Source organism: Phocoena phocoena, chromosome 15 (genome assembly GCF_963924675.1).
Source record: "Phocoena phocoena chromosome 15, mPhoPho1.1, whole genome shotgun sequence".
Classification (NCBI taxonomy): domain Eukaryota; kingdom Metazoa; phylum Chordata; class Mammalia; order Artiodactyla; family Phocoenidae; genus Phocoena; species Phocoena phocoena.
In genome coordinates this window covers 64,861,735-64,873,148 of record NC_089233.1, presented here as the reverse complement: position 1 = coordinate 64,873,148, position 11,414 = coordinate 64,861,735, and positions in this window count along the sequence as shown.

Below are 11,414 nucleotides of genomic sequence, written 5' to 3'. Positions count from 1 at the left end.
GGACTGCTCACCCAGAAGGGATCCAGGAAGCACAGCTGGCCTTGGATCCGAAGAGAAAGACCATAGAACATTTATTTTGTCTACCTCTGAACTACCCATGAGGACACACTGATAAAACTTCTGTAAGCAGACACACACTGCCTCTGTATTTATAAGAATGGTTCCAGGGCTTCCCTGGTGGCGCAGTGGTTGAGAATCCGCCTGCTAATGCAGGGGACACGGGTTTGGGCCCTGGTCTGGGAGGATCCCACATGCCGCGGAGCAACTAGGCCTGTGAGCCACAACTACTGAGCCTGCGTGTCTGGAGCTTGTGCTCTGTAACAAGAGAGGCCATGATAGTGAGAGGCCCACGTACCGCGATGAAGAGTGGCCCCCGCTCGCCACAACTAGAGAAAGCCCTCGCACAGAAACCAAGACCCAACACAGCAAAAAAAAAAAATTAATTAATTAATTAATTAATAAAAGGTGTTGTTTTTTAAAAAAAAAAAGACTTGGCACAGCCAAATAAAAAAAAGAATGGTTCCAACATGAACTAATTTAAACAGGACAATTATCTAACCCTCTCGTCCCAAGACACCTATCTATTCAATTCAACAAATAACCCTGGAATGCCTGCACTGTGCCAGGATCTTTGCCAGGCACTAACAGAAACATTCGCAGAGTGAGACAGTTACTGCCCTCTAGGCACTTCCAATCTAGCCAGACATACAAACAAGGCCCCAAACCTTCACAAACAGAAGGACCAGCTGCCTGTTTAATCCTTTTTACTCATTTTATTTAAACAAACAAAGCAAAATAAAACCATGAGGAAAGGAAGAGCAACCCTTTTCCAAAAATGTTAAGGACATATTTTATTGTCTTAACCCAATACCCACCACAAATGACTCTCACTCTAAATCAGCATTATTTTTCCAAACTGCAAGTCACAACCTGTTAATGGGTCAAGAGATCATTTTAGGGAATCTCAGCCAGCATTAATTTTTTTAAATAAAAGGACAGAATTTTTAAAAATCAGAGTACATCATAAATATTAAAGCTAAGTACTGTTTTCTGAAGCTTTGTGTGTTTGAATGGACTCTTGGTCACAACATAAAATGTATTTGTTACTGTAGGTCACAATCAAAAAAGTCTGAAAGCCGCTGCTCTGAATAATTTATATCATTTTCCTAATCTTGAATTCAGAAGGTACTTAATAAATATTTGCTAGATGAACAACTATCGCATTTAGAATAACTGCTCATCAATTAGCCATCTTCCCTGGTGGCATCTGTATGCCCCTCCTTGAAAATGCCATTCCTTTCCTTCTATTTCCACCAGACTGTAATTCTCCTCACTATATCTTCAGCAGCTGGCACATGGCCTGGCACGAAGAAGATGCCTTGGGAGGCAGAAAGCCGCATCCACCCACTTCTCTCTACCACCTCCTTAATCTAAGCTACCATATCCCTCACCCAGAGAGTGATCGCCCCTTCAATCCCTTCTCCATCCAATAGCTGGAGTGACCTTCTCAAAGCACTCATCTACGCATGTCACCACCCATACTTAATATCCTCTGAGAGGCTTCTCACGTGGCTCTTGGCAAACTAAATTCCTACCGTGACCTACAAGGAAGGCCTGCGTGGTCTGGTCCCTGGCAACTCCTCCAGCTTGTGTCATACCATGCTTTCCCCCACACGCTCTGTGCTGCAGCCAAACTGACCTCTTTCAGACCCTCAAACAGGAGGCTTCCCTGATAGAAAACTCTTCCCTCCCCTCTTTCTCAAATCATTTTTCTGATCCTGCTCAGTATTCATCTCCTCAGTAAAGCTTCTTTGACCGGGTCTAAGTCAGTTCTCCTGTAATTCGCTCTCACGGCGCCTTATATCTTTCCATGTCACTTATCACAGCTGCAATTTTGCAAATGTTAATAGAGGGCTGTCATCTCCAGGACACGTGGGTCTTTTGTATCTCTAGCACATATTAGACACATGGTAAACATTTGTTTAATAAAAGCATGATACCCATTTTGTAGATAAGAAACAAAGCCTCGGTTCGGAGAAAAGACCTTAGCCGAAGTTACAGAGAGTAGCTCAGAACCACGTCAGGCGGAGCCACGGCCTCCGGCCCGCAAGTTCTAAAGTTACGAAAAAAACCAAGTTACCGCGGGTGCCCCAGGAAGTCCTGGCGACGGTGTATCTGGTGACGGTTTCTCAGGGAGCAAGGCCTGTAGAGACAGGTGGGTCCCACCACCGGCCCACAGACGGGGATGTCCCAGTCCCCGCTAGGTGCCCTAGTGCAGGGCCCTCCGCGATCCCGAGCTGGGAAGAGGGGTGGCCGGACCACACAGACAAAGAAAGCAGAGGAGTTAAAAGAGGACAGGAGGCCGCGCTCACCGACTTGGGTCTTGCCTCAGGCTCAGGCACCGCGGAAGCGCACCGGAAGTTCTCCCTCTCGGGCGCCGGACTGGAGCAATGGGAAAAGGGGCCGGGCGGATCTCTCGGTCGCGGGAGGAACGGCCCGCGTCTGCAGGTTCCGCCCCATCAAATATTGCCTTTTGCTACTTTCAGTTACTGGTTTTAGCTTCTGAACAGTGGATAATAACTTTCATCAAACGATGCATTTTATATCCCGCTCCAGAAACACATCCACCAGCCATGGTTTTTCGGTCTCAATCAGTCATGGTTTCTGAGGCTGGGGTCAAGTTCATGGCTGCCCAGTAGCCACAGACAGAGGCTCAGTCGTGGTCCGGGTCAGTCGATCTCTTTCTGAGTGACAGTGTCACAGCTGGCCCGTTATCACCTGGTCCCAGCTTCCAACCATACTCAGCTGTAGAGGAGAGCTTCAGAAACCCAGCCTAGAGAGAACCAGTCTCACAGCAGTAGTCACCACATCGGTCCCTCTAGCTATAACCACCCAGTGTCCTCTGACAGTGCAGGCCTACTACGATATCTCAATCAGGCTGTAAACGCACCTTGAGGGAGGAAACCTGCCTGTCTTGTTCTCCACTGTTTTCCTGGAACCTAGCACAAAAGCCAGGCACAAAGGCCCAGCTCAATACATACATTATGCATTTAATTAATGACAGTAATTCTTTATTAATTAATGGCTTCTATTTTGGAGCCTAGCCCTGTGCTGGGTGGTTGTATCAGTCAGGGTTCGACCAAAGAGGCAGAGCCAACAGGAGGTATATAAGAGCTTTATTACAAGGAATTGGCTTACATGATTGTGAGGGCTGCCTAGGTAAGTGCAAAATCCATAGGGCAGGCCACTTGGTGTATGATGTCTAATCCTTGCACTAACCCTACTAAGCATGCCAATCTGTCTCAGTCAAAATTCATCTCTTAGTGGGTTAGACTAGACCGGGCCCTGCAGTCATGGTTGATCACAATGAGCTGCTGCTGGATTAGCCAGAGATGGTCTCCATCAGTCACAGTCATGCGTGTCAATCTGTCTGTCATGTCAGTTCCATTTCCTGCATGAAGAAGCTCAGCTCCCTCCCCACCTCTTCCCCATTTCCAGCCTTAGGTGCTGAGCTCCTTGGTCTCTTTTCAGAGATCCCTATTCTAGCAGGACTCACCATCTTCTGAGATGTCAGGGCACTGAACTATGGGCACAGGAGCCGTAGGTGGTAGCTCAGCAATCCCAGCTGGTGGGTTGCATGTCCACCCAGATCAGGTTTCTCAACCTTGGTACTATTGAGATTCCGGGCTAGATAATTCTTTGTTGTAGGGCTGCTGTCCTGTGTGTTGTAGGATGTTTAGCAGCATTCCTGGTCTCTACCCACTGTATGCTAGTAGCACCTCTCAGTTGTGACAACCAAAAATATCTCCAAACATTGCTAAATGTTCCTCGAGGGACAAAGTCACGCACATGTGCACACACACACACAAGTTAAGAGTCACTGATCTAAATGAATCAGCCAGGTTATTCCTAAGCAGCTTGGAGGCTGACTCTGTATTTATGGGAGACAGAGACACAGACCCAGGGTGGGTGGGAACCCAATGTTTGCAAACCTTGTCCTATTTCAGGACCTCAGGTGTGACAGACAACTAAAGGAAACCTACAGGGAAAATTCAGGGAAGGATTCACAAAACTCCTGGAAGCAATTGCCTCTGACAATGGACAGGAGTCTGGAGAGAGTTGAAGAATTGCTTTTCACTGCATAGCATCTTGTAGCATTTAATGAATTACCTTTAAAAAGAAAAGACAGTATTTAGTGTTTGAAGTTATAGGGAAATGCTCAGGATTTAAGTCTTTAAAAGTATTCAGAATGGGGGACTTCCCTGGCGGTCCAGTGGTTAGAACTCCGGGCTTCCCCCACAGGGGGCCCAGGCTCGATCCCTGGCTGGGGAACTAAGATCCCGCATGCCTTGCGTCACAGCCTCCCCACCAAAAAAAGTTTAGAACAGCATGTACCAGGTGACTTCAACTCTGATAAAATACATATACATGATTAAAGACTGGAAGAAAATGGACCAGAGAGTTAGCAGTGGTTCTTGCTTGTGAGATTTGGGGTAGTAAAGAAAGGTGGTTTGGGGTGAGTTGTCTGGTAGAATGAAAGCAAAGTGCTGGTACATGCACCTCAGGTAGCCCAAGGGACACATTTAGGTTTCACATGGATTACGGTTTTTACATTTTAGTATTCTTGCATTTACTTTTATGAAGACCTCCTTCCTTTGCCAAGTGACGCTAGTTTTTCATTTGTGGAAGCAATATAGTTCCCTTTTAAAATAAATTTATTTTTATTTATTTATTTTTACAGAGAGTCAATTGAAAGAAAAATGATGTCAACGTCGGGACGGGTAGCATGTATGGGGTTATGGCAACATTTGCTGTATACATTATCCACTCGGCTCCCATGAAGGAGGATGTGGGAAAAGACCCCAATGGTGGTGCTCTTCTTTCAAGTGTGTCTCCACACACCAAGCCCCTCTGTGTCCTGGGTCCGCATGCCTACTCTTCCTGCTGCCTAGAATGCTCTCACCCAAGTTCTTCACCTTACTCGATCTTTCTCTTCATTCAGCTCAAAAATCATGTCCTCAGGGAGGCCATAACTGGCCACCTTATTTAAAGTGGTCTCCTTCAGTGACGATCCCCTTCCCTGATGCACTTCCTTCCTGGTGCTGATCACTCTGGAATCATCTCTGAGTGCTCGCCTGTTTTGTTATCAGTTTCCTCCACTAGCCTGTGAGCTCCTGGAGGTCAGGGGCTTTGTCTTATTTGTTGTTGTACGTGTAAAGCCAAAGCCAAGACCTGGACCACGTTGGGATCTGCAAATATTTGAATGAAAGTGTTGTAGGTTGAATGAAAGTGTCCCAGTTGGGATCTCTCCACCCAGTTTTAGCCCTTCCCACGATGCCAACTTGTACTGGTAGCCTAGGTCAGAGACAGAGAGAGAGATGCCAAGGCAGTTTGTGATTCAGCATCAAACACATTTATTTCACTTTTATTGAGTATACAAGAACAGAGAGCACACGCATACAGCACGGAGCACTGAGGTGGGGGAGCGCGGGGACAAGAGAGGAGAGAAGGGTGCGAGTAAAAAGGACCAGGACAGCATCGCAGTTGGTTGGGAAGGTGCTTTTGGAAAAAAAAAAAAAAGTATATATTTAGAGTGATGTTGATCATGCAGTTTCAGGCCAGTCTTGGAATGTGCTTGCAGGATTCAAAAACTGAAACAGGTCTTGGCACTTCCTATACCCTCAGATGGAAAAGATCCCAAGAAAGCAAAAGAAGGCAAAACAAAGATCTGTAGGCTGGCAGAGTGGCAAAAGGGCATGGAGAGCCTCTGCTTTATCCTCTTCGCTTTGCACGTGAGGAAACTGAGGCCCCGAAGCGGGAATGGGACTAGCTCAGTGGCACGTGGTGAGTTAGGGGTTGAGCCAGGATGGCCACCCAGAACTCCTGACTGCCCTCCAGGACTTTTTCCACCATGCTACATGGTCTCCTGGGTGGAGAGGTGGCACAGAAAGGATGCGAAATGTAAAAAGGAAAAGTAGGTTGAAGACAGACAAGACAAATGTCTATATTCCCTATGAAGAGGAGGATGGGGAGGAAACAGTGCCCTAGATTTCAGCTTTGCAGCTCCCCTCCTCCCTGCTGGCACTGCCTGCCTCTCGGCGGAAGGTCAGAACATCTGTGGGATGGAGAGCTCCACAAACCCTTGTGGCTGGCCCACAAGCTAATAAGCCTGGTCATATCTTCCCTGCCCTAAAGCCACACCCTTAGGGTCTGTAGGCAGGCACAGAACCCAGAACAAATATTCTCTCTCTGAGGTATGTCCAGTGCGCTCGGGACACCTGGTTCCTGCAAAGACAGGGATGCCTGAGTCCAATTCCAGGTGGCCCGGAGAGGGCGGAGCCACTCCAGCTCTTGGCCCAGAAACGCTGGGGGCTCTCAGGCTGAGGAGGACAGGAACGAGGTTCTGTGGCTTCTCTCCCAGGACTGTAAAAAGAACCTGGTGCATTCAAAGTGTGCCTTCGCTCTCGGGGGGAGTTGGAGTGGGCCACCAGCCTGCCCCAGAGGGGATGTGGCTGACTGTGTCACCTGGGCCCCAGGTGCAGGGCTCTCTCCGCCCTCTCTCCATCCCATTTTTGCTCACAGAGGCAAACACTGTTCCGGTTTCTTGTCCTGCCTCAGGTCAGCACCAGTTGAGCAGCTAAGCATATGTGTCACCGGGGTAACTAATAAGCAAGCCAAGCCCCTCTCTGGGACATCCCTAGGCAACGTCTGATAATTGGAGAGAATTCGGAAATGTTCTCAGAGTGGTTAGAGATGTAAGGCTGGCTCAGGGCTCTTCCCAGGTCCCTCTGCTCCCCCCCCCATGCTTTCTCCTTGAGCCTAATGATAGTGCCTGACACAAGTAAGTACTCAATAAATATTTGTTGAGTGAATTTGCCGCGTGCTTTAGAAGCAGGATGGGGGAAATGAAATGGGACTGAGAAAGTAAAGGGCAGTGTGGAAAAACTCCCTCAGAAGGGGCCTCATTAAGCTCAGGGAAGCATCTTGTGTCAAGTAAGCCTGGGAAGGCCCACGTGTGCCAGAGGGCAATGCCAAGCTTTTGATGGGGGTCTTCTCCAAGGGCTTCTGTGGTCTCAAGGCCATTTTTGGGACTCCGAGGGCACAGGCTCAGAGCGCAGATGCCGACTGAAGGCGAGGTCTCTAAAGCCAGGGTCTTATATGTAGATCCTCCTCGGCTTACTCTGGGGCAGGCGAAGCCTTTGGGAGTGCGGTTTTGACCTATCAGGGCCTGCCCTGTGTTCAGTCTCTACCATGGCTGCTTTGGCCCAGGAAGCAGAGAATGATTCAGACAGAATACAGGAGTGGTAAAGGAAAAGACTGGGCTGGGGATGTTCAGACAGCCAGGTGGAAGCCACCATCTTCCGCGGCAGCTGGGTACGTCACCTCCCTCGGGATGGGAGTCAGCTGTCACAATGCGGTCAGGAAAAGGCAAGACGTGGCAAAACAAAGAGAGATTGAGAAAGGAGGCGAGCCTCCTAGGGAGGCGGGGGCGCTGAGCCGGGAGACCTGTGCCGCAGAATCCTAACTCTGGACCCCCACGCCTGAGCACAGACCAGCCCCCCGGTTGCTACTGCCCAGGGAGAGAGGGCATCTTGAACCACACCCGTGTTGCTTCCTTCTTGCCAAAATCCCTGCCTCTCCACCTGGGGATCCCGCCCCTCCCCACCAATCAGTCAATTACAAACACCACACACTGTATTTCTACACTGAACCGTCGGCTCCTACTGTGAGCGACCCACAGCCAGAGTCCGGGTCTCCTTGGCAGGGTCGGTTCGGTGAGATCTAGGAACCTTGGGATACATCAATCACAGTCAGATAATTATAATTTTAAAGTGTCAGCTTCATACTTACCAGCACTGTTTATTTTAATATTTGTTTCCTGTTATATGTAATATACATAACTTAAAAGCACATCCATACGAATCTACAAGCTGCACCTTCATAATGAGAACCCATAACATACAATGTCTACTTCACCTCCTGTGGCTTGGTTTCACATTCTTGCTTTGCTTTGCTTTTTCTCGCTTTCAGTGAGTCCTCTGCAGTGGCCCTCAGCAGGACCAGGACACAGAAGGTGAGGCGGGGGTGGGGTGGGGAAGAGGGAGGAGGGAACCCAGACAGAAAATGACTGACAAGATGTGTGACAGTCGACGGGGAGGGGAGGCGGGAGAAAGGAAGGTGGATTTTGCAGCCCAGTGTCAAGACCCAAAAAATAAGAATCTAGTGTTCCTCCTCCTCCTTTCCGAGCAGGGACTTTTCTCTCTTGGAAAACGTTTGACGGGGCGTGTCTTGCTGCTGCAGCTTCTCTTGCTTGGCTGCAGAAGTGTTTTCCTTTGCATTTGAGTGGGCAACAGACGCAGGAGAAGAAGAAATGGAATGCTCGTCCACTGAACGGAACATGTAGAACCCGGGTCGCATTGTACTTCTACAATCAGCGTGGTCTGGCTTGTCTTGGTTGTTCCGCGGGGCTTCAAGGGGGGTTGGGACAGGCGCGGCGGGGGGGTGTGGGGGGCGGAGCAAGGGATTCTTGTTGTTATAATTTTTTTTTCCTGAACAATCCCACCAATTCTTCAATTTGTCTGCAAAGGAAATGTAGGCGTTCAGATGTTGGCCGTTGCTGTCGGCCGAATGCTCGGCCAGCCCCGGCAGCAGTGCAAGGACGTGATGTTTCCTGTATATATATCTATATCTATATATATCTATATATATATGCTTTTCCTTTCCCAGTCTCTTGTCAGGGACAGTACGTCGCAGCTGGGACGTCGGTGTTGAGTTGGAGAATTCAGAATGAAGGCCCCTTCTTTACGGTTCTCTGGCTTGGGTTGGACCAGAAACGCCAGCATCTCTTCACAGAGGTCAGGATTCCTGAAGCCAGAGGTGTTGCGGGGAGAAGATGCAAAGGAAGGAGGAGAACAAGAAGAGTTAGTAACTTTTGTCACTCATCTTTAAATACATGGCAAGAGGTTGTCTTCCCTGTCTTTACCGTGTGCCATTTATTATGACTAGGGAAGATAGAGTGACTTGTCCAAGGCCACACAGCTTGTAAGAAAGTGGCTGCTGAGAACTGAAGCCACCTCTGTCTGACTCTCTGACTCCAAAGGCCATGCATGTTTTCTGGGTTGTTTCCGGGCAGGTGGTATCTTTTACTTTGGCTGGAAAATTTGTCCAAGTTTCCTTGAACACTGAAAGCTAAGATTATACTTGTTTCCTTTTGTCTTTCTATCTGCTCTCAGTTCTAAGAAATGTTTAGTCGTGATTGCAGATCTTCTTTTTTTGTCTTTCCCTTCTGTTTGCCACTGCCTGCTGTGTCCTGGGGGTTAAACCCCACAGAGGAGTATTTAAGTAAAGAAACTGGAGTCTGGATTCCAACTCAGGTTTGACTCCAAAACTCAGTGGTTAAGGGGCATGGGCTCTGAAATCAGACAATCCTAGTTTCAAATCCCATTCCACAGTCTACTAGCTCTGTCATCTTGGGCAAGTTTCCTAACCTCTTTAGACCTTAGTTGCTCCCTCTGTAAAATGGGTCCCACCTCACGAAGTTGTAGGGAGGATTCAAGACAAGGCTCAGCATATAGTAAGTGCTGAGTAAATACTGGCTGTTCTTGTTACTATTGTTGTTAACTTAACCACATTCGATCTCATTGAAGGCAAGGGCTGTGTTTTACTTATTGTTGTCTTTCCAGGGCCCAACACCATGACTGACACACAGCAACTACTCCAAACCATTTAACAAGTGGCATGTTGTCCCTGCCCTTTGCCACTTACATATGGTCAGGTGCTAACGGAGCTGTAGAAATTTGATCCTTCTCAGCTTATTTGACAAATGGGAAAACCGAAGCCCAGAGGGTTCAATGACTTAGCAAGTTGGTGGCAGAAACAAGACGAGAACCCTAGGCTCCTGCTTTGGAATAGGTCATCCCCACCCCCATTTAATTAAAAATTTGAAAGTAAGAAAGCTCTGGGAAGCTGGCTGGATGCTGCCCTCTTGCTGGCAATGTTTGGGAGACAGGTCTTGCGTGGAGGAGACGGGCCAGTGAACAAAGATGGAGCAGAAGCCACACATCTGGCCTGTGAGTTGCAGGGAGAGAAGAGAAGACTCTAAGCTGGGCGTGATTTCACAGTCACAGCAAGAACTTCAAGGAGGAAGAACTTCATAAAGAAATCTACTGGAGCAGGGACAGGTGTTCCTGGAGGATTCAGGGAGGGGAGAGAAGATGACTGGCAAGATGGATGCCCACGTGGAAACAGGGCCTCGTGCACCAGGCTGGTGATAGAAGTTTAGGGTCTGACTTGCTCAGGGCTCTCATCAACCCCTCAACATGACAAAACTATTGGGACAAGGAAGCAGCTTCACATCACCGAGCACCTTCTGTATGTGAGATACCACCTGGTACATCATTGCTATGGACTGAATGTTTATGTCCCCTTGAAATTCACATGTTGAAGCCCTAACCCTCAAGGTGATGGTATATGGAAGCGGGGCCTTTAGAAGGCACTCATAAATAGGATGAGTGCCCTTATAAAAAGAGACGTGAGACAGATAACTTCTCTCTCTGCTCTCCACCACGTGAGGACACAGAGAAGATGGCTGTCTGCAAACCAGAAGAGGGTCTCACCAGGAACCAGACTGGCCGGCACCTTGACCTTGGACTTCCCAGCCCCCATAACTGTGAGATATTAAGTGTGTGTTGTTTAAGCCACCCAGTCTACGGTGTTCTGTTATAGCAGCCTGAGAGGACTCTGACACTCCTAGATGTTGTTTAATTATTACAGCAGCTCCAGTTTAATAGATTAACTCCATTTTGTAGGTTAGAAAACTGAGGCCCAGGCAGGTTCCTCTGGGCACACTTTCTGAGTCCAAAGCTGGGTGTGTTCTTGCTACTCCATTCTGCTACTTTCTGAGGATTTTTTCCTACGGTGCCGGCTTCACCTTAAGTTTCCTCATCGATTAATAAAGTACCTGCCCAAAACTCAGTGTACACGTGATTCTGGGTTTGTGGGATATCTTCTAAAGCCCACAGACACTTCAGAAGGACCGGGGACATCTAAACAATACTGTGTGATCATGTATTTTTCTGTTTATTACAGCAGAGTCCAAACGGGCAGCATTCTGTTAGCTTACTTTGTGTTAATAGTAATCATAGTCATAATTAACTCTTATCGAGCACTTACTATGTGCCAGGCACGGTGCTTACTACTGTAGATGTATGATCTCAGTAACCCTATGAGATAGATACTGTGAACAGTCAGCGTGGTCAGGAGATGAAGGCCATAAGGCAGCTTTGGAGTCTAACAGATGAGGTTTGACTCTCTAACCAAGTCTTTGTGTTCCCAGCTCCAAATCTGTGAGCAGATCGCCTAACATCTCAGAGCTTCAGTTCCCTTCTTTGTAAAATGAATGAGCAGGTGACAGT